Genomic DNA, 22,945 nt, shown 5'->3' on the forward strand with positions numbered 1-22,945 from the left:
TGAATATAAAGGTGCAATTTGTTTAGTGTCTAGCAACTATGAAATCGTCTACATTTATATAGCCAGAGTAAAGTGGAAAAAAGTCCTTGACTTAAAGTGGTTATCTTCTTGTATCTTGCTTGTTTTCATTTGATGTTCTTTCTGTTAGAGAAAACTTTTTTCACTTGTGATTTTTCATTAATTCTGTATGTGTTGTAAACTTTTAGTAGTTTGTGCTAAGAATTTTTATCTTGAAATTAAAAAGTTACATAACTTTCTAAAAGTGTTGCTGCTGCTGCTGCTGCTGCTAAGTCACTTCAGTCGTGTCCGACTCTGTGTGACCCCATAGACGGAAGCCCACCAGGCTCCCCCGTCCCTGGGATTCTCCAGGCAAGAACACTGGAGTGGGTTGCCATTTCCTTCTCCAATGTGTGAAAGTGAAAAGTGAAAGTGAAGTCGCTCAGTCATGTCTGACTCTTAGCGACCCCATGGACTGAAGCCCACCAGGCTCCTCCGTCCATGGGATTTTTCAGGCAAGAGTACTGGAGTGGCTTGCCATTGCCTTCTCCTCTAAAAGTGTTAGTTTGACTTTTTACACCTAGTCTATTATTTTTTCTTACTGTGATATATGATATAAATATTTTCATTCCTTAGTTAAACACCATTTTTTCCAGTGAAAACTAGCATAAAAGTTAAACTGTACATACATCTTCACTCAGCTCTGTATTCCATTTCTCTTAATGAAAATTTCTGGTATGTATTGCCATGTACCACATTACTTCAGAAGTAACTCAGTTATTGTCCAATTTTATCTTTTATTTTTCTGGCTGTTTGCTTTATATAGTTCCATAGGACACTGAAGCTTTGACTGTCATTGCTTTACATTTATCAATGAATTAGGGTGAAAGTGACTTGAATGTTTTAAACTTTTCCCACCCATCTTTCCTTATATTCAGACTCTATTTAGAACCTGACAGATTCTCAGTAAAGGCCCTTATCACCTCATTTGTTAATGACATTCTCCTATTTACTTGTTTTTGGTTATGCTGGATTTTTGGAGCTGCATGGTGTTTTCTTTAGTTGTTGCAGGTGGTGGTTACTCCCTAATTTCAGTACACAAGCTTCTCATTGCAGTGGCTTCTTTTGTTGTACAGCACAGGCTCTAGGGCATGTGGTAGTAGTGGTTCTTAGGCTCCTGGATTACTGGTTCAGTAGTTGTGGCTCACAGGCTTAGTTGACTCTTGGCATGTGGGACCTTCCTGTACCAGGAAGTAAACCCATGTCTCCTGCATTGATGGCAGATTCTTTAAGAGTGAGCCACCCAGAAGCCCTGTTAGCTACATTCTTAAAGTAATTTTTAATGCTTAGGTCTTGAATGAAATTTTATCTATGTTGTAATTAACGAATAGATGCTCTTTTTGTTAAAAGTTGTTTTATTCAAGTGATATTTTATTAAAAATAACTTCTTAATTGCTCAGTTTCCTGCATAAGCTCGCCATCATTTAAGGACACAATTTTGTTATTTGGTCTGTATCCCTGTTTTCTTCCACCACTCCAAGGAATTAAGCTTTCAGTTCAGCTCAGTTGCTGAGTGATGTTCCACTCTGCAACCCTATGGTCTGCAGCACACCAGGCTTCCCTGTCTATCACCCACTCCCACAGCTTGTTCAGACTCACGTCCAGCAAGTCACTGATGCCAGCCTACCATCTTATCCTCTGTCATCGCCTTCTCCTTCCTTCCCTAAATCTTTCCCAGCATCAGGGTCTTTTCAAATGAGTCAGCTCTTCGCATCAGGTGGCCAAAGTATTGGAGTTTCAGCTTCAAAATCAGTCCTTCCAATGAACACCCAGGACTGATGTGTTTTAGGATGGACTGGTTGGATGTCCTTGCAATCCAAGGGACTCTCAAGAGTCCTCTACAACACCATAGCTCCAAAGACGAATTCTTTGGCACCCAGCCTTCTTTATGGTCTTACTCTCACATCCATACATGACTAGTGGAAAAGTAACTTTGACTGGATGGACCTTTGTCAACAAGGTAATGTCCCTTCTTTTTAGTATGCTGTCTGGGTTTATCATATCTTTCCTTCTAAAGAGCAACTGTCTTTTAATTTCACGGATACAGTCACCAGCTGCAGTTGTTTTTGGAGCCCAAGAAAGTAAAGCTTGTCACTGTTTCCATATTTTCCTCATCTATTTGCCATGAAGCTGTGGGACCAGATGCCATGATCTTTGCTTTTTGAATGTTGACTGTTAGGCCAGCTTTTTCACTCTCCTCTTTCATGTTCATTAAGAGGCTCTTGAATTCCTCTTTGCTTTCTGCCATGAGGGTGCTGTCATCTGAGATTATTGATACTTCTCTCAGCAATCTTTTGATTCCAGCTTATCTGACATTTCATATGATGTACTCAGTATATGAGTTAAATAAGCAGAATGACAGTATAGAGCCTTGACCTACTTCTTTCCCAGTTTGGAACCAGTCTGTTCCTAATCGAGTCCTTTCTTAACCTGCATACAGATTGAACTTTGAATTGTTGTAATTTCTGCTTTTACCTCTAAAAATACTCTCCAATTTGGTGACTTCTAAGGTAAATCAGTCTCTCCTATTAACGAGAAAGGAAAAAAAAAAAGTTTTCTACTAGTTGTTAAGCTATATTTGTTCCTTCTTCATGAGTAAATAGTCATCATGTTCCCAGTGAGTTTAAGATTCTTGCCTCATTGCAGAGAGAATTTCAAGATAAGAAAGGAAGAATAAGAAGTAAAATGAGTGTTTTAGTTAAGCAAGGGTCTGTCCTTGGAGGGAGAACAGGCAGATAGGTGAGGAAGTGCTACTCTGCATTTCTTTGGTAAGCCAGCTATGAGGGGCATACAAATGAAGGGGTAGAATATTCCCAGGGGAAGGATTTTGGAGGTCCATTCCCTGATTTTCACCCCAGCTCCAGTCTCCTGAGGGGAGGAGGGACTGTTGTCTTTATTTACCTTAGATCAGAAGTGTCATGGTGTTGATGCATGATCTGGTATTTCTTTCTTGCAAGGCTAATTGTTTTGTAATGAAAGCATAATAAGCAATAGTTTACATGCGAACACAGGAGATTCCTTCCATTCCACACATTTCTTTGCTGACTTTGGGACACTTATAGAAAATGTGTGATTTCCTGTCAGTCTGGACATTCCTGCTTTTGTCTGCCTATGGACCCCTGCTGTTAACAGGGTGAATGATTTCCTGCCACATGCCCACTATCTCCATTTCTCTTCTCATAGCTATCTGCCTATTGTAACAACTAAAACTGCCTTAGTTTTACTGTCATTTAGTTACATGTCAGTCACTGAAAAATATATTTATGCCATAAAACAAAATTTTAGCTATACCACTTAACCACATAATTTTGTTCATGAGTAAGTAATATGAAAATTTCTGTCAACTAAGAAAGATGCCCAACTTGAAATTTACAAGTTGTCTTTGGGGCAAAATCAGGACTGCAGTGTGGGGGGCAGCACCTCAGATAGCTCTGACAGACTACTCGAAAGAGGTGCATCAGGAGAAGTCAATATGTAATATTTTGGTGACGGGGAAAGTGAAAGTGTTAATTGTTCAGGTGTGTCAGACTCTGTGACTCCATAGACTGTAACCTGCAGTTTCTCTGTCCATGGCATTCTCTGGAGTGGCTTACCATTTCCTCCTCCAGGGGATCTTCCTGGCCCAGGGATCAAATCCAAGTCTCTTGCATTGCAAGCATGTTCTTTACCAACTGAGCCACCAGGGGAGCCCCTGGTGAAGGGGAGTGCAATACAATTAAGGATTCAGCTTACAAAGATTTTCTGGTAGTCAAGGAGCTGATGGGATTTAGTGCTTTTCTAACCATGAGGAGATGCAGGAATTGGGATCATGAAATCAGTTCCTGAAAATCACCAACTATCTAAAACCTGTCGGTCTAGATTCCCTGGAGCACAGAATGCCTCACTGCACACTAGACTCTCTCAAGGGGTGTTGATAGTTGGCAGCCGCCGCAGCATAGGGCAGATAGTAAATGTTCTTGTTCAGCTGTTGGCAGTGCTCTTGGCAAGTGGCAATTTGTAGTTGACACATAATGTGATTTTCTAAAGATACCACCCAAGATTTAATCTTATATTTTTCTCTCCACTCATATATTTTATTTCTTGTCAGGATTAAGAAATTAATAATTATTAACATAAAATTTTCTTGATTTCTCACTGTATTCTGAACTTGTCCTTTCAATATACTGACTTGGAAGCTGTGAGTTGGCCTACATTATTAGGTATAAGCCATAAAACCCCTGAAAGGAAACAGGTACAATTTCCTTAAAGATCAGTTTCATATAATGCATATAATTGTTATCTGTCTGGTCTGTGGAAAGTGTCCCTATAAGTACCATGATCCAACCACTGGAAAACCTATGAAAGTATCTGTGGAAAGCATCCCTATAAATGCCATGATACAGCCTTAATCTATAAACACTGATGAGCTGGTGTTTATAGAAATGTTCTGTGAAATTCACTGAAACTGCACACCCTATCCAGGCATCATAGTAACCATTTATGTGAGTTATTTTATGACAGGAGGTCCTGATAAGGAACATGGAAATAATAAACCACCACCAACAGAAGAGTTCAGCAAGATCAAAAGGAGATGCCATGTGTTCTAACACTTCCCAGAATTATATTCACTGGCACTCTTCCTGGTTGAACAATGTCTGCACCACCAGGAAGTATCTTACATCAAAATGCCTGGCCAAATACAACTTGGAAACTAATCCCATCACCATAAAACCTGAGGCTTCCAGCCACCTGGCAGAGCAGTCCTAGCTTCCGTTATCCTACTGCTGTCCATTTGGGTACCCTTTCCCAATAAAGTAATTTGTTAGCACAAGTGTTTTCTCAGACAATTCATTTCTGAGTGTCAGGTTAAGAGTCCACTCTTGGGACCTGGATGGGGTCCCCCTCCCTGCAACACAGGGACTTGTGGTTCATTCTGTACATATGTTTGTGTATGTGCACACATACATATAGGTATGTATATAATTGAATTTATATATCTATAATATGCATATATAAAACGTCTACACACACACACATACAAAATATGTATGTGATGTGCTGTGCTTAGTTGTGTCCAACTCTGAGACCCCATAGCCTATAGTCCACCAGGCTCCTCTGTTCATAGTGAGTCTCCAGGTAAGAATATTAGAGCGGGTTGCCATGCCCTCCATCACAGGATCTTTACAACCCAGGGATGGAACCCAGGATGCCTGCCTTGCAAGTGGATTCTTTACCTTCTGAGGCAGCAGAGCAGCCCAGGAATACTAGAACGGGTAGCCTATCCCTTCTCCAGGGAAACTTCACCAACCAGGAACTGAACCAAGGTCTCCTACATTGCAGACTGATACCAGTGGAGCTATCCAGGAATCACATATGAAATATGTATTTATGTATTTGATATGTACTAGGTTTTGTTCCCAGTTTCTGGCACAGAATTGCTGAAACCTGTGGAATTGCCTGAGTGGTTTTGGTAACAGGACTGCATTTTGTTATTTATACGCTTCTTTCAAAAATATGTGAGTTGACACTAAAGAGGTGACTTTGGGTTGCCACTTGATAGCTTTAGAATGGAGACTAGCTACCAGTGAAACTCACCATGAGATTAGAGATTTAGAAGTTTCCCTTAACTCCTGATTTCCTGAGAAGTCGGAGGAATTGGGAATTCAGTTAATCATTAATGACTAACTTCATCAATTATGCATGTGTATTGGAACTGTTTAAGACCAAACAAACTAGTTTGTAATTGAATTCCAGATTGGTGGGGAAAAATGCATTCATGTACCGGAAAGGTACAACTCAGACTCAATGGAAAGCTTGAGATTTTTCCAGACCTGTGTCTTCTGTTCTCGCTGTTCAATTTGTTTCCTTTATAATAAAGTAAATGTTTTTCTGGGTTATATAAGCCATTACAGTAAATTACTAAATCTGAAAATGGGGATAATGAGAACCTGTAATTTTTAACCAAGTTTGGCACACTACTTTGCACTAGTGTCTAAAGATGGAGAGACAGTCTAATGGCACTGATTTCCACTTTTGGGTGTACACTAGGAAGAGAAATGTAAACAGCCAAGGACTAAGGAAAAACTGAGGCCCTAGTCATGACTGTACAGGCTGTAATGAGGCAGTCAGGGACTCAAGGGGTGCCTCAAGCCCAGGGAGTCCCAGGTAAGGGGCAAATATATTACCTGTGTGGAAAGGAGAGACTTCATGTGAGAATGTCTTCAGGCATCTATGCTGCCCCTGGCCCTGGGCCTGGTCTGTAAAGGAACACACTGGAGTAGGAACAATCCTCAGAGACAAAGGCCCCAGTAATTGGACCCTCCCAGTAACCAAGACCGATGAGGCCTGGGATACCCACACAGTTCCCCTTTATAATAACATCTGAGGAGTCCAGGGTACAACTGATGGTGGCTGGATTACTGATTTGTTTTTAGGTACTGGGGATACATTCTCCATTCTCACTGAGACCTCCCAGTCTGCTCTCTGCATCTGCAGCCATAAGAGGACTGGCCAAATAACACCTGGGGCGGATTCATGTCACTGTATCGCAAAACCAACCAATATAATATTGTAAACTAATTCAGTTCAGTTCAGTTCATTTCAGTCGCTCAGTCGTGTCCGATTCTCCGCGACCCCATGAGTCACAGCACGCCAGGCCACCCTGTCCATCACCAACTCCCAGAGTTCACTCAAACTCATGTCCACAGAGTCGGTGATGCCATCCAGCCATCTCATTCTCGGTCGTCCCCTTCTCCTCCCGCCCCCAACCTTTCTCAGCATCAGAGTCTTTTCCAATGAGTCAACTCGTCGCATGAGGTGGCCAAAGTATTGCAGTTTCAGCTTTAGCATAAGTCCTTCCAATGAACACCCAGGATCGATCTCTCCTAGAATGGACTGTTTGGATCTCCTTGTGGTACAAGGGACTCTCAAGAGTCTTCTCCAGCACCACAGTTCAAAAGCATCAATTCTTCGGCGATCAGCTTTCTTCACAGTCCAACTCTCACATCCATACATGACCACGGGAAAAACCATAGCCTTGACTAGACGGACCTTTGTTGGCAAAGTAATGTCTCTGCTTTTTAATATATTATCTAGGTTGGTCATAAGTTTCCTTTCAAGGAGTTAGCGTCTTTTAATTTCATGGCTGCAATCAGCATCTTCAGTGATTTTGGAGCCCAAAAATATAAAGTCTGACACTGTTTCCACTGTTTTTCCGTCTATTTCCCATGAAGTGATGGGACTAGATGCCATGATCTTTGTTTTCTGAATGTTGAGCTTCAAGCCAACCTTTTCACTCTCCTTTTTCACTTTCCTCAAGAAACTTTTGAGTTCCTCTTCATTTTCTGCCATAAGGGTAGTGTCATCTGCATATAGCCTCCAATAAAATTTTTTTTTTAAAAGTGATATTTTAGTCAACCTCATAGCTGTAATTGAGACTCTGGTTCTTTTTAAACTCAAATGCCTTTTTAATAATGCCTGAGAACTCTTATACCTTGTTGGGATGAGATATATTGGTAATAATTTAAGTTTCTGTGCACCTGAACATGAACCCCTCCATTCCCCAGGCAGATCCAGAAGTATGGGCTGAGGGGGACAAATTGGAATAAGTATGCAGAGCTAAGTTTATCAGACTTAAAGATCCTACTTCTTTCCCTTATCCAAAGCAATATCTCCTAAGTTCAAAGGCTAAGGAAAGACTGTTACCAATCATAGAACTTAGAAGGGTTATTAGTATCTTTTAATAATCTCCTCCATATTAGTGCTTAGGAAGCCTAGTGGTCAGTAACACCTGGTTCAAGATTTGAGAATTGTCAATGAGGCACTTGTGCCTTTACACCCCTGTGGTCCCCAATCTTTATACTTTGCCTTCCACTGTACCTGAAAATGCCAAATAGTTTACAATTCTAGATTTAAAATATGCCTTTATCAACATTCCATCAGCCTAGGTAAGTCAGTTTTTGTTTGTTTTCAAGGACCGCATTTGTCCCAAAGGGTTTTGAGACAGCTCTCACTTGTTCAAACTGGCTTTGTCTTGGGACTTAAAAAGATTTGCAGATCAACAGGCTACAGTTTTTAATGATATCTTGTTATGTATGGCCATTGAGGAATTAGGCTCCTCAGCCACAGAGCAACTATTAAATTTCCTAGAAGACTGTAATTACAAGGTGTCAAAGACTAAAGCACAAACACCTCAGGCTTTTGGTCCAATATCTGGGTCTTATAATCTTCCAGGGCACCAAAGCCTTGGGATATGAGAGTCAGATCAATTCTTAAGCTGGATATTTTGAGATAAGATTTTTAGGAATCATGGGCTACTGTAGGATTTGCATTCCTGGATATGGATAATTGCTTTATACATCATCTCCTTAATGAGTCTTAGGCTTCCTTGAGAGCTAAGATGATGAAGAATTTACCTGCAATTCAGGAGACCGGAGTTCAATTCCTGGGTTGGAAAAATCCCCTGGAGTAGAGATAGGCTAGGGACTGGAATGCAAAAGTAGGAAGTCAAGAAACACCTGGAGTAACAGGCAAATCTGGCCTTGGAGCACGGAATGAAGCAGGGCAAAGGCTAATGGAGTTTTGCCAAGAGAACAAACTGGTGATAGCAAACACCTTCTTGCAACAACACAAGAGAAGACTCTACACATGGACATCACTAGATGGTCAACACTGAAATCAGATTGATTATATTCTTTGCAGCCAAAGATGGAGAAGTCCTATAGAGTTAGCAAAATCAAGACCAGGAGCTGACTGTGGCTCAGATCATGCATTCCTTATTGCCAAATTCAGACTTAAATTGAAGAAAGTAGGGAAAACCACTAGACCATTCAGATATGACCTAAATCAAATCCATTATGATTATACAGGGGAAGTAAGAAATAGATTTAAGGGACTAGATCTGATAGATAGAGTGCCTGATGAACTATGGATGAAGGTTGGTGACATTGTACAGGAGACAGGGATCAAGACCATCCCCATGGAAAAGAAATGCATAAAAGCAAAATGGCTGTCTGAGGAGGCCTTACAAAGAGCCGTGAAAAGAAGAGAAGCGAAAAGCAAAGGAGAAAAGGAAAGATATAAGCATCTGAATGCAGAGTTCCAAAGAATAGCAAGGAGAGATAAGAAAGCGTTCCTCAGCGATCAATGCAAAGAAATAGAGGGAAACAACAGAATAGGAAAAAACAAGACATCTCTTCAAGAAAATTAGAGAGCCCAACGGAACATTTTATGCAAACAAGGGCTCGATAAAGGAGAGAAATGGTATGGACCTAAGAGAAGCAGAAGATTTTAAGAAGAGGTGGCAGGAATATACAGAAGAACTGTACAAAAAAGACCTTCAAGACCAAGATAATCACGATGGCGTGATCACTCACCTGGAGCCAGACATCTTGGAATGTGAAGTGAAGTGGGCCTATGAACAAAGCTAGTGGAAGTGATGGAATTCCAATTGAGCTATTTCAAACCTTGAAAGATGATGCTGTGAAAGTGCTGCACCCAATATGCCAGCAAATTTGGAAAATTCCGCAGTGGCCACAGGACTGGAAAAGGTCAGTCTTCATTCCAATCCCAAAGAAAGGCAATGCCAAAAAATGCTCAAACAACCGCACAATCGCACTCATCTCACACGCTAGTAAAGTCATGCTCAAAATTCTCCAAGCCAGGCTTCAGCAATATGTGAACCGTGAACTTCCAGATGTTCAAGCAGGTTTTAGAAAAGGCAGAGGAACCAGAGATCCAATTGCCAACATCTGCTGGATCATGGAGAAAGCAAGAGAGTTCCAGAAGAGCATAAATTTTTGCTTCATTGACTATGCCAAAGCCGTTGACTTTGTGGATCACAATAAACTGGAAAATTCTGAAAGAGATGGGAATACCAGACCATCTGACCTGCCTCTTGAGAAACCTGTATGCAGGTCAGGAAGCAACAGTTAGAAATGGACATGGAACAACAGACTGGTTCCAAATAGGAAAAGGAGTACATCAAGTTTGTATATTGTCACCCTGCTTATTTAACTTATGAGCAGAGTACATCATGAGGAACGCTGAGTTGGAAGAAGCACAAGCTGGAATCAAGATTGCCGCGAGAAATATCAATAACCTCAGATATGCAGATGACACCACCCTTATGGCAGTAAGTGAAGAGGAACTCAAAAGCCTCTTGAGGAAATTGAAACAGAAGAGTGAAAAATTTGGCTTAAAGCTCAACATTCAGAAAACAAAGATCATGGCATCTGGTCCCATCACTTCATGGGAAATACATGGGGAAACAGTGGAAGCAGTGTCAGACTTTGATTTTTTGGTCTCCAAAATCACTGCAGATGCTGATTGCAGCCATGAAAGTAAAGGACACTTGCTCCTTGGAAGGAAAGTTATGACCGAACTAGATAGCCTATTAAAAAGCAGAGGTTTTACTTTTCCAACCAAGGTCCGTCTAGTCAAGGCTATGGTTTTTCCCGTGGTCATGTATGGATGTGAGAGTTGGACTGTGAAGAAAGCTGATCGCCGAAGTATTGATGCTTTTGAACTGTGGTGTTGGAGAAGACTCTTGAGAGTCCCTTGGACTGCAAGGAGATGCAACCTGTCCATTCTAAAGGAGATCAGTCCCAGGTGTTCATTGGAAGGACTGATGCTAAAGCTGAAACTCCAATATTACGGCCACCTCATGCGACAAGTTGACTCACTGGAAAAGACTGATGCTGGGAGGGATTGGGGGCGGGAGGAGACGGGGATGACAGAGAATGAAATGGCTGGATGGCATCACCGACTCGATGGACATGATTTTGAGTGAACTCTGGGAGCTGGTGATGGACAGGGAAGCCTGGGGTGCTATGATTCATGGGGTTGCAAAGAGTTAGACACGACTGAGCGACTGAACTGAACTGAACTGAACTGACCCACTCCAGTATTCTTGGACTGCCCTTGTGGCTCATCTGGCAAAGAATCTGCCAGCAGTGTAGGAGACTGAGGTTTGATCCCTGGCTGGGAAGATCCCCTGGAGAAGGGAATGGCTACGCACTCCAATATTTTGGCCGGGGGTCACAAAGAGTTGAACGTGACCGAGCGACTTTCACTGGCAGACTCAAAAAGCAAGTACTGATCAGTTGCTTTGGACACCAGGGCCACAAACACTTTTAAAATCCTCCAAAAGGCTTTGACTCAGGCCCTGGCTCATAGTCTAGCCACAACACATAAATTTAATCTATACGTCACAGAAAGAAAGTGTGTAGCTATAGAAGAAATGATTGAAACTCGAGAGCCTATCGAAGTAAAGAATTAGTGTCACAGTGATGCTCACATTAATCTCAGAGTCATAGCAGAGTCATAGCCTCACAGTGACTGGGTCTTTAAAGTTCACAAATGGAAGGGACTGCACTGTTGTAACCACAAAATATATATGCACACTACTTAGTTCAAAGAGCAGTCTGTGGATGTCAGATAATCTTTCTTAAATATCAGTCCCTCTTATTAGAATTTTTTGAAAGATCTTGACGACCGAGGTAACCAAGATGATGTGATCATTCTCCTAGAGCCAGACATCCTGGAATGTGAGGTCAAAAGGATTTTAGAAAGCATCAATATGAACAAAGCTGGAGGAGGTGATGGAATTCCAGTTGAGTTATTTCGAATCCTAAAAGATGATGCTGAAAAAGTGCTGCACTCATTTTGTCAGCAAATTTGGAAAACTCCATAGTGGCCATAGGACTGGAAAAGGTCAGTTTTCATTCCAACCCCAAAGAAAGGAAAAGGCAAAGAATGCTGAAAGTACCACACAATTGCACTCCTCTCACACCCTAGCAAAGTAATGTTCAAAATTCTCCAAGCCAGGCTTCAGCAGTATGTGACCTGTGAACTTCCAGATGTTCACGCTGGATTTAGAAAAGGCAGAGGAACCAGAGATAAAATTGCCAAAATCTGGTGGATCATGGATAAAGCAAGAGCGTTCCAGAAAACCATCTACTTTTGCTTTACTGATTCTGCCAACGACTTTGATTGTGTAGATCACAACAAACTGTGGAAAATTCTAAAAGATATGGCAACACCAGACCACCTGACCTGCCATTGAGAAAGCTGTATGCATATCAAGAGGCAAAAGTTAGAACCACACAGGGAACAATAGACTGGTTGCAAATTGGGAAAGGAGTACATCAAGGCTGTACATTGTCACCCAGCTTATTTAATTTATATGCAGAGTATATCATGAGAAACGCCAGGCTGGATGAAGCACAAGCTGGAATCAAGTTTGCCGGAAGAAATATCAGTCATCTAAGATATGCAGATGACACCACCCTTATAGAAAAAAGCGAAGAACTAAAGAGCCTCTTGATGAAAGGGAAAGAGGGGAGTGAAAAGTTTGCTTAAAGCTCAACATGCAGAAAATTAAGATCATGGCATCCAGTCCCATCACTTCATGGCAAATAGGTGGGGAAATTTTGGAAACCGTCGCTGACTATTTCTTGGGCTCCAAGATTGCTGCATTTGACTAGGTGGAAAATAGAGTTGGTGGTGGACAGGGAGGCCTGGCGTGCTGTGATTCATGGGGTCGCGGAGAGTCGGACACGACTGAGCGACTGACTGAACTGAGCTGGACGGAACCCACTTCGAGTCCCAACGCCGCCACTTTCTTACTCCCCAAGCCTAAGTTTCTAAGTCTGTGAAATGGGGATAACAGTAATTCTGCTTCCTTGGTGACTGAAAGGTTTGTTGTTAATGCACACAAAAGGCAAGATTCTGTGCCCGGAGTGCAGTAGGCACTCAGTAGCATTCGTCACTAGTTCCTTTCAGTTTTGCTTGAAAGTCTTTTAGATTCTTCTGTGTTGTCTGCTTTCTGCGGATAGACCATCAGTTCTTCAGGAGAGATTTACTGTCTCTTCTGTGGTTGCAGTTCTGACAACAGTGAACGTTTATTGAGCGTTTCCTCTATGCTAGGCTCTGTTAAGAAGGCTTTCTGTCTAATAGTAATAGCTTCTTTTGCTCTTTGCAACATCTCTGTAATGCCAGAATTTATTATAAATAATTTCTCTGTTGATTTCTTTTGGGTCTTCGTTGCTGCATGGACTTTTCCTCTAGTTGCAGAGAGCAGGGGCCAACTCTTAGGGTTGTGATGCAAGGGCTTCTCATTGCAGGGGGGATTATGGTGGCCACAGCTCTGTTCTTGGAAAAGAAGGAGCTGGTACAATCCTAGGTCTGGACCTGTGTACACCATCCCAGAGAGCCTGACCCCCACCCCCACCTCCGCCCCACCCAGAGGCCTGGCAAGTGGAATGTCAGAGAGTTTAATTGAGGGGACCTGGTTTTCCCCTTCCTGCCTCAGAAACAGATCCTAAGGAAATGCAGAAATGTTTAGGGGTAAAACCCACGAGAAGAAGGAGGGTCCTGAGAGAGGGGTTCAGGAAAGGAAAAGCTTAGAAAGCTTTGCATACCTCATCCCGGCGGCCTGGAAGGCTCTGCCCCTTGCCCAGCTCTTTGGACTCATCCTTTCCCAGCCTCAGCCTCACTCCGGAGGAAGCATTCCCTTCCAGCTCACACTTCCACCTTCCAGCTCCATCAGGCCTGCCTGCACTTCCTTCCCCCAGCTCCCCATATTCCTCCTCTAAGGCGTTATCCCCTCTTGTCAAGAAAGAGTTACCTTTGTGACACGTGGCTTCATCACCGACCCTCCACACGGAGGGTAAGCTCCATTAGCTGAGCACCTACTGTGTGCTGGCCTCTCTTGCACAATCGCTGTGCATGCCCAGGGAGCAGAACACACAGGCCGTCTCACCCCTCACTCAGCTCACAGCCTGAGGACAAGCAGGCAGCACCTAAGCGTAACAAGCGTGTCAGTTGACCACCAGAGCTTTGGAGAAAGGCAAAGTGGAGAATGGAGAACAGAGGAGGCTCTAGGGCTGGGCAGGCTGGGAGTATCGGTGGTGATCAAGGCCTGCCTGGATTCAAAGGTGATAGCAGAACAAAGGTGGGAGGAGAAGAAGTAAGCCGAGGGAGCATCAGAGGGAGGGAATTTCAGGAGAGGAAGCAAAGAGTTCAAAGGTCCAAAGGCTAGAGCTTCCTGTGAAGAGCCAGAGTGCCCTCAGGGATGCACAAAGCAAAGGGCAGGGAGGGTGGGGGCGGTGCGGTCATGGAGGTGCCTGGGGCCTTCGGAGGGACTTCAACTTTTAGTCCAAGCACTTCCTTTTAAAGCAGATTCCTGTAACTTTAAAAATGAATTGATTTAGGGGGACTTTGTTACCTGGTTGTCCTTAACACTTGTGGCTCAGTGGCCACAATGCAGGGGCACAGGTTTGACCCCTCTTGGGGACCTATGATCCCACATGCCTCATGGCATGGCACACGTTCAATTTAGAGGAGACAATATTAATAAGAGCTATAAGGGTGACCATGGGAAAAGCTGAGCACCAGAGAATTGGTGCTTTTGAACTGTGGGACTGGAGAAGACACTTGAGAGTCCCTTGGACAGTAAGGAGATTCAACTAGTCCCATCTAAAGGAAATTAGTCCTGGAAACTCATTGGAAGAACTGATGCTGAAGCCCCGATAACCAGGCCGCCTGATGAGAAGAAGTGACACATTAGAAAGACTCTGCTGCTGCGAAAGATTGATGGCAGGAGAAGGGGGACGACAGAGGTTGAGATGGCTGGATAGCATCACTGACTCAATGGACATGCATTTGAGCAAGCTCCGGAAGTTGGTGATGGACAGGGAAGCCTGGCATGCTACAGTCCATGGAGTCACAAAGAGTCAGACACGACTGAGTCAGTGAACTGACTGATAGGGGTGATACACCATGATTGGACCAAAACAGTTTTGTGAGCCTCATGAATCATCACATGAATCCAGAATTGGCGTGCCAGGTCAAGAGCTGGTCTCTGCTGAGCCTACCTGAAGCCCTCTGTTGGGGTGGGAGGGGGAGTCTAGAGACCCTTTTCCAAGTACAGATCTAACTGAGAAGAACCTCTGCCCCGAGCATGTGCCAGCGATCAAAATCAACTTTGCTTCTATCAAAGTTAGATGGAGAACCTGCTTAGGCCTCCGTTCATGGGCACCCCATGACCCTCGTTCATGCCCTCTCGTTCTTACCTGGAGAATGACAGAGAAGTCCATAGAGCTGTCACTGCTATTCACTTGCCTTCCCACGTTAAAGGGGGTTTCTTAGGCTGGGGTAGCTTATGGTTTGAAATGATCATTTACTCTCCTGAAATGATATACTAATGGATAACAAAACCTCCTTAAAACAAAACTGTCCTGCCCCAGGAAAACATAAAATCAGAAAGAAAAAGAAAAAAGAAAAAACACTGTCCTGGAGATCAACATCTAGTAACACACAGAGATAGGGAGTGAACTCCCTGGTGGTCCAGTAGTTAAGATTTCACCTTCAAATGCAGGGGGTGCAGCTTCTATCCACGGGGAGCTAAGATCCCACAGGTCTTAAGACCATACCATAAAACAGAAGCGATATGATAACAAATGCAATACAGAGCTCAAAAGTGGAAGCAACCTCGATGTCCATCAGCAGACGAATGGATAAGAAAGCTGTGGTACATATGCACAATGGAATATTACTCAGCCCTCTGAGTCAGTTCTAATGAGGTGGATGAAACTGGAGCCAATTACACAGAGTGAAGTCAGAAAGAAAAACATCAATACACTATCCTCAGGCATATATATGGGATTTAGAAAGAGAGTAATGACCACCTTATCTGTGAGACAGCAGAAGAGTCACAGATGTATTGAACAGTCTTTTGGACTCAGTGGAGGGGGCAAGGGTGGGATGATTTGAGAGAATAGCGTTGAAACATGTATATTGCATATGTGAAACAGATCGCCATTCCAGGTTTGATGCATGAGAGAGAGTGCTCGGGGCTGGTGCACTGGGGTGACCCAGAGGGTTTGTATAGGGAGGGATGGGGGAGGGGAGAAGGGGGGTTCAGGATGGGGAACACATATACACCCGTGGTGGATTCATGTCAATGTATGGCCAAACCACTACAATATTTAAAGTAGTTACCTCCAATTAAAATAAATGCTTATTAAACAAATAAAACTATGTTGCAAAAATAAGAGTAAGACAATACAAATAACAAAAGTAAGAAAAAAATGGTCCACATTAAAAAAAAATTCTTTTAAGAAATAAGACAAAGTCATTTATACACAAGGGTTCATCAGGTGGCGGTGGTGGTAAAGAATCCACCTGCTAATGCAGGAGACATAAGAGACACAGGTTCGATCCCCGGGTCAGGAAGCTCTCCTGAAGGAGGCCATGGTAACCTGCTCTGGTATTCTTGCATGGAGAATCCCACGGACAGAGGGGCCTGGGGTCTATAGGGTCACAAAGAGTTCGACACGACTGAGCACACACAAGTATTTATACTCACAATAGCACGTGCTCCAGTAGGTAAATGTTTGAGCACACAGCTTTGCACCCAAATGTGCCAACACTGAGATTCTGCCTGGCAAATGCAAGATGACACAAGTGTGCAACCTTGGCCATTCACGAAGCCGTGGAGGTATTGTGGCCATCATGTGATTGCCACAAACTGGCTCTGAATAAAACAAAATATAGACTTCTCCAGTTTACACAATAGTTGCAGCCCTGGAAAGCTTTTTATCAAATTTAAGTGACAAAGAGCAGGTAACGGTCTCCACTCAGGTTATTATGAATGGGTTTGTACTTACTTAACTATCTGGCAGAACATTTGAAAACCATTCAAGCCCAAGGTATGCGATGAAGCAGGCACCAGCCACCATGTGTCGTGCCGCCCATATCGTGACAACAGTCAAAAATCATACTACCAGAATTTGTCACAGTCACTCCTTCTTCAAGAACTAGGGTCGCCTAATCTAGGGTCACCCTCCCTTAGTGAACCAGGAGGAGGCAGAGTTGACAGAGATGCCTCTTCATAAACTAAAGTGAAATGGGGTCGCTCATTTGTGACCGACTCTTTGTGGCCCCATGGACTATACAGGCTGTGGAATTCTCCAGGCCAGAATACTGGAGGGGGTGGCCTTTCCCTTCTCCACGGGATCTTCCCGACCCAGGGATCAAACCAAGGTCTCCCGCATTTCAGGCAGATTTTTTACTAGCGGAGCCACGAGAGAAGCCCAAGAATCCTGGTGTGGGTAGTCTTTCCCTTCTCCTGGTGAACTTCCCAACCCAGGAATCTTCCCAACCCGGGAACTGGGGTCTCCTGCATTGCAGGTGGATTCTTTACCAAGTGAGTTATGAGGAAAGACGAATAATAGAGTTCTTTTTTCTTTTCGTTTTTGAGGTCTTAGTTCTCCAACCAGAGACTGAACCCACGCCCCCTGCAGGGGAGGCACAGAGTCTTAACCACTGGACCGTCAGGGAAGTCCTGGAGGTGCCTCTTTCAATTCTGTGTCCCAGGTGCCTCCCTCACCTCACCCTACAGCCACCTGGCTCTCTCAGAAACAGGTGACCAGGAGAGCGCATGTTGCCCTATATCCCTGCTCTGCCTTTGTTGGCTGTGTGGCCTTCAGCCAGCAGAAGCCCTCTCAGAGCTGCCTTTTTATCTGTCACACCTGCAGAGAACAGATGCCAAGGGGGCCAGCCGAGGAACTGGGCAGAGTTAGCCCTCAGTAACCCAAAGCGGGTGTGGTTAATACTCCCTGTGCCTGTGGTGGGGGGGTGGGTAGGGGAGAGGGGCGAAAGCTAAATCCATCTTCAGAAACTCAGAGGATGCTCTCTCCCCAGGCGAGCAAGCGGAGAAGGAAGACAGGAGCAGAAGTCTGAATTTGCACAGAACAAAGGGGAAAGACTGAATGAGCAGACATTCTAATTAACAATAAAGCAAAGAACAGGGGATTTCCCTGGTGCCTCAGTCGTAAGGAATCCACCTGCCGATGCAGGAGACACTGGTTCGACCCCTGACACAGACCACGGAGCAGCTGAGCCCATGAAACACCCCTACTGCGCGTGTGTTCTAGAACACAGGAGCCTTAACTACTGAGTCCACTTGACCTGAGTCCGTGCTGGACAGCAATAGGAGCCACTGCACGATAACCCCGTATGCGAGACAGCAAATGACACACAGATGTATAGGACAGTCTTTTGGAATTTGTGGGAACAGCGGAGGGTGGGATAACTTGAGAGAATAGCACTGAAACATGTATAGTATCATATGTGAAACTGAACTCCAGTCCAGGTTGGATGCATGAGACAAGGGGCTCGGGGCTGGTGCACTGGGATGACCCAGAGGGATGGGATGGGGAGGGAGGTGGGAAAAGGGTTCAGGAAGGGGGACACAAGACACCCGTGGCGGTTTCATGCCAATGTATGGCTACACCACTACAATATTCTATAGTTAGCCTCCAATTAAAATGAATACTTTTTTTAAAACAAACAAAACTACGTTGGAAAAATAAGAGTAAGACAATAAAATAACAACAGTAAGAAAAATAGATGGTCCACATTAAAAAGATTTTTTAAGAGATAAGACAAATCATTTGTATGCAACATCCCACAGATGGCAGTAGTGGTAAAGAATCAACCTGCAGATGCAGGAGACATAAGAGACACAGGTTCCGTGGGATGGGGAGGGAGGTGGGAGGGGGTTCAGCATAGGGAACACATGTACACCCATGGTGGATTCATGTCAATGTATGGAATAACCAATACAGTATTGTTAAGTAATTAGCCTTCAATTGAAATAAATATACTTATATTAAAAAAAAGAAGAAGCCACTGCAACGAGAAGCCTGAATACCACAACTAAAGAGTAGCCCCTGGCACCTTCAACAAGAGAAAAGCCCTCATGGCAATGAAGACAAACATAACCAAAGATAAATAGCTTTTATTTATCTTTTTAATAGGGCAGAGAATTGATAAAAGAAACAGGAGAAGTCTGACAGAAAGAAGACACAAAGTAAACTGATATCAAAAATAAAGCCAAATTTCAAATATCAAGCAAATGAATTTTAAGATGAAAATAATATTAAAATGTCAGAAGTAGGAAAAGTATTCATTTGACCTAATTTGCAAGTAGCTAATAAAATACCTTAAGAGAGGAGGACAAAACAAAAATCTGTGCACGTAAGGAAACTCACCTCAATGTCTTGTTTGGGCAAAGACCACAGGAGCAGTGTATCACTGAATGCAGGCTGAGGGAGGGGATGAGGTGGTCCCCAGCGGGGCCAGGTTCTGTGCGACAGAGTTTGTGTTGCCAGTGATGCCGACCAGCGGCTTCAACAGTCTAGAGCGGTCTCTGTCTCCCATTAGCTGCCCATAGAGCTACCAGAGCACCAGGGACCCAGGCCCCCTTTGTCTTGTTGCTCCGCCAATCCAAGTACTGCTCTAACTACACAGGCCAAGCTGGCTTCTCAGCTCCTCAAGACTGCAATCCCCCTGCATCAGGAAAGTAAAGGGGAAGGGAAGAGGGATCGACTCCTATTCTCTTTAAGAGCACAACTGACACATGTCGACATCACTGCTGCTCAGATCCCTTCAGCCACGTCACCGAGTCAGAAAAATCACACCTTGCCACCAAGGGAGCTGGAAGATGTACCCTTTATTTTCAGCCACTCCTGCCTAGCAAGGAGAGAAACAAATATGGGAGATGTTCTGAGAGAGAATGGGAGAACGAATGCAGGGAGACAGTCAGCTGTCTGCATCACAGCTGGCAGCTGGTGGGGCTGTAACTGGCACCCTACCTAATCCGAGGACTTATGCACTACTCTTTATTACTGATCGTCATCATTTTATTTAATCCTCCAACCACTGCCTCCTCCCCAACAAATGGGTACCATACCCCTTCAGTTTAGAGAGAGACTCAGAGAGGTTATTTAATTTACTTAAAGACACACAGGGGCTTCCCTGGTGGCTCAGAGGTTAAAGCGTCTGCCTCCAATGCGGGAGACCCGGGTTCGATCCCCGGGTCGGGAAGATCCCCTGGAGAAGGAAATGGTAACCCACTCCAGTATTCCTGCCTGGCGAACCCCATGGACGGAGAAGCTTGGTACGGTACAGTCCACGGGGTCGCAAAGAGTCGGACACAACTGAGCGACTGAACAGAACGGAACGGAAAGACACACAGCTGGTACATGTAAACTGCTATGTGTTTTGCTGCAAACACCTGGTAGGAAGGAGGTGGACTTAGCAGTTTCAAACACTGTCGCTCCGCGTGCCTGAGCCGGTAAAAAGAGAGTGGAGTCCACCAAAGAAAACTAGCATACACTGCCCCGCTACGACAAGCTCCCCTGAAAATTCCCACCAGTGTCTGAAGCAGCAGCCTCAGCCCGTTCATGAGAAACTCTGTGCTCTAGCTGCTCTCCTGGCCTGATGGATGGGCCTCGTTAGCCCCGGCCATGGACACCTGAACACTGTGAAATATAGAGACAGGCCGGGGGGCTTTGGCTGTTCGCACTGACCGGGTTCTCAACATCTCCATTTGAGCAGGTCATTTGTCTCCGCCTCTCCACCAGTGATAAATCCACCTGGGCTCTGCAGCCACCAGTCCTGGGAGGGACGCTGCTGAAACTGTCTCTTGCCCTGTGCTCATTTCCTCCCAGAAACATTAATTACATTGTTTAAACAGGGACTGGTTTGACCATGTTGCCACCAACATCCATCGGTGCACAGAATGAAAGGCTCAGCCAGGCTGAGGGGAGGAGAGTGGGGAGCTGAAAGGCATGAAAGAGATGGCATCTATTGCCCATGATGGATCATTTTCTGCTTCATTTGGGCAAAAGAGGAAAGGAACTGTCCATCGAGGACTTTGAGAAAGTCACCACCCCTCTTTTTCTCCCTCCCTTCCTTTTTTCATTCATTCCACAAATATTAAGTGCCCACTGAGGACCGAGAGGCACACTAGGCAGCGGAGAACATGACTTCCCAAGCTCAAACCCTCCTCAGGGCGTCTGCACTTGCTGTGTCTTCAGCCTTGACTACCTCCCCCGACATTTGCATGGCCCCTGCCTTCCCATTCTCTGGGGCTTCCTGAAGTGTCACCCCTCCAGTGAGGCCTGCCCTGACCCAGCTATCAAAAGTGTAGGGGCCCCAGCGGCAGGAAAGGGTTTCTGTGCTCCTGCAACCAAAAGGACACTTGTATAGTTTCTCGGCTCTAGGATTAGAACCTCTCAGGGCAACAGATATACCACAGAACTGGGGGCGTTCATATATGTTCATCAAGCACCCTCTGTTCACTCAGTTAATACTTGAGGCCAGTGAAAAGGCTCAGTATCTTTTAGCTGTAATGAAGACTTCAACACCTGCTCACCTAACAAGATAAGAAGTAGAGGTACCTTAGATTGTTTGAGTTCGTCCTAAAATTCACCAAGTATCACTTTGCATCACTTTGCTCTTAACTTTCTACACATCCTGGGCCTTTTCGTTCCTGCTATATTGCCTCATGATTTCATAACAGCTGCCACAGCGCCATACCTCACATACTAACATGCCACCATTCAAATGAAAAGGGAACAGGTCTCAGGAACTTCTCTCTAATCACGGAGGAAAATCTCTCCCAGACACCCCCAGCCAACTTAGTCAGAAATAGGATCCCTGAAGTGCCTGAAGCAGGCTGAGGGCATATGACTTTGGACAAATGTTTATTTATAGATTTACCCCAACAAAGAATCTTTGCTTGGAAAATTACAGAAATAAAGAACCGTGAGCGTTTTGTTTTTGTTGCCCTCTTACCCGTCCATTCCCTCATTCTTTGGACAAGGATTCTTTCTAGCCTCGTGTCACAGGGAAGGTAACATCACATGCATTTATTTCTACTTTCAGAGAGAAAGGAGGTGAGTGAACTATTGTGGTTTTCAATCATTTCCCCTCATTGACCCTTTGCCAGGCTGGCAAATGCCAGTAAGGTATGATTTGCAAATCCTGCTCTGAGTTCCAAGCGTTCCCGCCTCTGCAAGTTCCCTGGCAGGTTTGCAAACTGAGAGCTAATTTGGTGGCTTAGGAGAGCAAACATGGGTCACTAGCTCAGTGTCAAGAGGTCTGCAAAGAGAAAAGAACATAAGTTAGAATGAAGACGAAGGAACTAAACAGAACAAATCATAGTCCATTTCCATTCTATTTGGTGTTTTCCTTCTACAGGGACATAACCCTTGGGTGAAAAGGCAAGCGGCTGCAAAGTGAGAAGTATCCAGTTAGGAAGAGCAGGGGCACCTGGCTCTGGAGGGTTTGGGTCCCAGGGCAGTGCTGGACCCGTGATGAGGGCAGGAAATTGACCAGGAATGATCCTGAGAGGTGCAGGTTGCGAAGCACAAGCTCCAAGTCAGCTGAGCCCAAGGCCCCCGCCTCTGGGTGTGGTTCCTGGAAGGAAACCTCAGGGAGTGGAGTGATGCCAAAATGACTGGAGCTGTGCACCTCTCCAAGGCAATGAGAGCATACAGAACACAAAGTGCAGAGCACTCTGCTGTCTGTGGCAAGCACTTCCAGACCTGCGTGCCTCTTTGCAGGTCGGTCCCACACACAAGAGAACCCCAAGACTTTGGAACCTTCCAGGATAACACGTAAAGGTGGAAGAGGGCCTTGACGTGATCAGCAAGGGGGTGAAAGGAATCAACTGGCACCGAAAAACAACAGCAACAACAAGGGAGTGATTTCATGGACAATGGAACTTTGAATTAATTATTTATTTTAAAATTAAAAGAAATTGGAAGGAAACTTATGACCACCCTTGATAGCATATTAAAAAGCAGAGACATCGCTTTGCCAACCAAGGTCCGTCTAGTCAAGGCAATGGTTTTTCCCGTGGTCATGTATTTATGTGAGAGTTGGACTGTGAAGAAAGCTGATCGCTGAAGAATTGATGCTTTTCAACTGGGGTGCTGGAGAAGACTCTTGAGAGTCCCTTGGACTGCAAGGAGATCCAACCGGTCCATTCTAAAGGAGATCAATCCTGGGTGTTCGTTGGAAAGACTAAAGCTGAAACGGCAATACTTTGGCC

Source organism: Moschus berezovskii, chromosome Y (genome assembly GCF_049115385.1).
Source record: "Moschus berezovskii isolate FMDL1 chromosome Y, NW_MosBer_1.0, whole genome shotgun sequence".
NCBI lineage: Eukaryota > Metazoa > Chordata > Mammalia > Artiodactyla > Moschidae > Moschus > Moschus berezovskii.